Here is a 6,000-nt window from a genome sequence, read left to right as displayed (position 1 = left end):
TACACTTACACCAAGTAACACAGACACACACTTACACCAAGTAACAAAGACAGAAACTGACACCAAGTAACACAGACATGCACTGACACCAAGTAACAAAGTCATACAATTACACCAGTTAACAAAGACACACACTTACACCAAGTAACACAGATATGCACTGACACCAAGTAACAAAGACATGCACTGACACCCAGTAACACAGACACACATGGACACCAAGTAACAAAGACACACACTTACACCAAGTAACACAGACAAACACTGCCACCCAGTAACACAGACACACACTTACACCAGGTAACAAAGACAGACATTGATACCCAGTAACAAAGACAGAGACTTGCACCAAGTAACAATGACATACAATGACACCCCGTAACACAAACAAACACACACTGACACCCAGTAACACAGAGAAAAACTAATAAACAGTAACAAAGGCATACACTGACACCAAGTAACGCAGACACACATTGACACCCAGTAACAAAGACATACACTGATACCAAGTCACAAAGACATACACTGATAACCAGTAACACAGACACACACTGACACCCAGTAACACAGACACACACTTCCACCAAGTAACACAGACATACACTGAAACCAAGTAACAAAGACATACAATGATACCCAGGAACACAGACACACACTTACACCAAGTAACACAGACACACACTGACACCCAGTAACATTCACACACACTTACACCAAGTGACACAGACATACACTGACACCAAGTAACACAGACACACACGGACACCAGGGAACAAAAACACAGACTTACACCAAGTAACACAGACACATACTTACACCAAGTAACACAGACATACACTGACCCCAAGTAACAAAGACATACACTGATACCCAGTAACACAGACACACACTTACACCAATTAACACAGACATACACTGACACCAAGTAACAAAGACACACACTGATACCCAGGAACACAGACACACACATACACCAAGTTACACAGACACACACTTACACCAAGTAACAAAGATATACACTGACACCAAGTAACACAGACATGCACTGACACCAAGTAACACAGATATGCACTGACACCAAGTAACAAAGACATGCACTGACACCCAGGAACACAGACACCAATGGACACCAAGTAACAAAGACACACACTTACACCAAGTAACACAGACACACACTGACACCCAGTAACACAGACACACACTTACACCAAGTAACACAGACATACACTGACACCAAGTAACAAAGACATACAATGATAAACAGTAACAATGACATACACTGACACCCAGTAACAAAGACATACACTGACACCAAGTCACAAAGACATACAATGATACCAAGTCACAAAGACAAACACTGATACCCAGTAACACAGACACACACTTACACCAAGTAACACAGACACACACTTACACCAAGTAACAAAGACATACACTTGCACCAAGTCACAAGACAAACACTGATACCAAGTCACAAAGACATACACTGATACCCAGTAACACAGACACACACTGGCACCAAGTAACAAAGACATACACTGACACCAAGTAACAAAGACATACACTGACACCCAGTAACAAAGACATACACTGACACCAAGTAACAAAGACATACACTGATACCCAGTAACACAGACACACACTTGCACCAAGTAACAAAGACAGACACTGATACCCAGTAACACAGACACACACCTGCACCAAGTAACAAAGACATACACTGACACCCAGTAACAAAGACATACACTGACACCCAGTAACACAGACACACACGGACACCAAGTAACAAAGACACACACTTACACCAAGTAACACAGACACACACTGACACCCAGTAACACAGACACACACTTACACCAAGTAACACAGACATACACTGACACCAAGTAACAAAGACAGACACTGATACCCAGTAAAACAGACACACACTTACACCAAGTAACACAGACATACACTGATACCCAGGAACACAGACACACACTTACACCAAGTAACACAGACACACACTTACTCCAAGTAACAAAGACATACACTTACACCAAGTAACACAGACACACACTGACACCAAGTAAAACAGACACACACTTACACCAAGTAACAAAGACATACACTTACACCAAGTAACACAGACATACACTGACATCAAGTAACAAAGACATACACTGATACCCAGTAACACAGACACACACTTACACCAAGTAACACAGACATACACTGACACCAAGTCACAAAGTCATACAATGATACCCAGGAACACAGACACACACTTACACCAAGTAACACAGACACACACTTACACCATGTTACAAAGACATACACTTACACCAACTAACACAGACAGACACTGACACCAAGTAACAAAGACATACACTGATACCCAGTAACACATACACACACTGACACCCAGTTAGAAACACACACTGACCCCCAGTAACAATGACACACACTGACCCCCAGTAACACAGACATACACTGACACCAAGTCACAAAGACACACACTGACACCCAATAACAACGACATACACGGACACCAAGTCACAAAGACATACACTGATACACAGACACACACTTACAACAAGTAACACAGACATACACTGACACCAAGTAACAAAGACATACACTGATACCCAGTAACAAAGATACACACTGACACCAATTCACAAAGACATACACTGATACCCAGGAGCACTGACACACCATTACACCAAGTAACAAATACATACACTGACACCAAGTCACTAAGACACACACTGATACCCAGTAACAAAGACATACACTGACACCAACTCACAAAGACATACACTGATACCCAGGAGCACTGACACACACTGACACCGAGTAAAAAAGACATACACTGATACCAATTCAGAAAGACATACACTGATACCCTGTAACACAGAAACACTCTGACACCCAGTAACAAAGACATGCACTGATACCAAGTCAGAAAGACATACAATGATACCCTGTAACACAGACACACACTGACACCCAGTAACACAGACATACACTGACACCAAGTCAGAAAGACACACACTGACACCCAGTAACAATGACATACACTGACACCAAGTCACAAAGACATTTACTGATACACAGACAGACACTTACATCAAGTAACACAGATATACACTGACACCAAGTAACAGAGAAATACACTGATACCCAGTATCACAGCCACACACTTACACCAAGTAACAAAAACATACTCTGACACCAAGTCACAAAGACACACACAGACACCCAGTAACAAAGACATACACTGACACTAAGTCACAAAGACATACACTGATACCCGGGAACACAGACACACACTGACACCCAGTAACAAAGACATACACTGATACCAAGTCACAAAGACATACACTGATACCCAGTAACACAGAAATACACTGACACCCAGTCACAATGACATACACTGATACCAGGTCACAAAGACATACACTGAAACCCAGCAACACAGACACACACTGACACCCAGTTAGAAAGACACACTGACCCCCAGTAGCACAGACACACACTGACCCCCAGTAACACAGACATACACTGACACCAAGTCACAAAGACACACACTGACACACAGTAACAAAGTCATACACTGACACCAATTCACAAAGACATAACCAGTATCACAGACAAACACGTAGACCAAGTAACAAATACATACACTGACAACAAGTCATATAGACACACACTGACACCCAGTAACAAAGACATACACTGACAGCAAGTCACAAAGACATACACTGAAACCCAATAACACAGAAACACTCTGACACCCAGTAACAAAGACAGACACTGATACCAAGTCACAAAGACAAACACTGATACCCAGTAACACAGGCACACGCTGACACCCAGTAACAAAGACATACACTGACACCAAGTCACAAAGTCATACACTGATACCCAGGAACACAGACACACACTGACACCCAGTAACAAAGACATACACTGATACCAAGTCACAAAGACATACACTGATACCCAGTAACTCAGACACACACTGACACCCAGTAACAAAGACATACACTGACACCAAGTCTCAAAGACATACACTGTTTCCCAGTAAAACAGACACACACTGTCACCCAGTAACAAAGACATACACTGATACCCAGTAACGCAGACACACACTGACACCAAGTATCAAAGACATACACAGACACCAAGTAACAAAGACACAGACTTACACCAACTAACACAGACACACACTGACACCCAGTAACAAAGACATACACTGATAACAAGTCACAAAGACATACTCTGATACCAAGTCACAAAGACAAACACTGATACCCAGTAACACAGACACACACTTCCACGAAGTAACACAGACACACACTTACACGAAGTAACGCAGACACACACTTACACCAAGTAACAAAGACATACACTTACACCAAGTAACAAAGACAGACAATTACACCAAGTAGCAAAGACATCGACTGACACCAAGTCACAAAGACATACACTGATACCAAGTCTCAAAGACATACACTGATACCCAGTAACACAGACACACACTGACACCAAGTAACAAAGACATACACTGACACCAAGTAACAAAGACATACACCTACACCAAGTAACAAAGACAGACAATTACACCAAGTAACAAAGACATACACTTAAACCAATTATTTTGACATACACTGATACCCAGTAACACAGACAAACTCTTACACCAAGTAACAAAGACATACACTGACACCAAGTCACAAAGACACACACTGACACCAAGTAACCAAGACATACACTGACACCAAGTCACAAAGACATACACTGATACCCAGTAAAACAGACACACTTAGACCAAGTAACTCAGACATACACTGATACACAGTAACACAGACACATATTTACACCAAGTAACAAATACACACACTGACACCAAGTCACAAAGGCACACACTGCCACCCAGTAACAAAGACATAAACTGATACCCAGTAACACAGAGACACACTTACACCAAGTAACACAGACATACACTGACACCAAGTAACAAAGACATACAATGATACCCAGGAACACAGACAAACACTTACACCAAGTAACACAGAGACACACTGACACCCAGTAATATAGACACACACTTACACCAAGTAACGCAGACATACAGTGACACCAAGTAACACAGACACACAGGGACACCAAGGAACAAAGACATACACTGACACCAAGTAACACAGACACATACTTACACCAAGTAACACAGACATACACTGACACCAAGTAACAAAGACATACATTGATACCCAGTAACACAGACACACATTTACACCAAGTAACACAGACATACACTGACACCAAGTAACAAAGACATACACTGATACCCAGGAACACAGACACACACTTACACCAAGTAACACAGACACACACTTACACCAAGTAACAAAGACAGAAACTGACACCAAGTAACACAGACATGCACTGACACCAAGTAACAAAGACATACAATTACACCAAGTAATAAAGACACACACTTACACCAAGTAACACAGATATGCACTGACACCAAGTAACAAAGACATGCACTGACACCCAGTAACACAGACACAAATGGAAACCAAGTAACAAAGACACACACTTACACCAAGTAACACAGACACACACTTACACCAGGTAACAAAGACAGACATTGATACCCAGTAACAAAGACACACACTTGCACCAAGTAACAAGGTGCAAGGAAAATACCTACCCAGGAGTCCTCGCTGCCGACCAGCTTCCGGTTCCTCCGGCGCCAAAAGAAACTCAAAGACAAGGAAAACAGTAAGTAAAACAGTAAGTACTTACTTTTAAAACACAGCTCCTGATGCCTTCACTCACCCACCGAAGAGTCGCTACCTTCTCCTGCTGCTCCGCCGGGAAATGACACACACTGACACTCAGTAACACAGACACACACTTACACCAAGTAACACAGACACACACTTAAACCAAGTAACACAGACATACACTGACACCAGGTAACAAAGACATACACTTACACCA

Source organism: Heterodontus francisci, unplaced genomic scaffold, assembly GCF_036365525.1.
Source record: "Heterodontus francisci isolate sHetFra1 unplaced genomic scaffold, sHetFra1.hap1 HAP1_SCAFFOLD_52, whole genome shotgun sequence".
NCBI classification, from domain to species: domain Eukaryota; kingdom Metazoa; phylum Chordata; class Chondrichthyes; order Heterodontiformes; family Heterodontidae; genus Heterodontus; species Heterodontus francisci.
The sequence above is the reverse complement of the archived record's forward strand: the minus strand, read 5'-3'. Positions refer to the sequence as shown.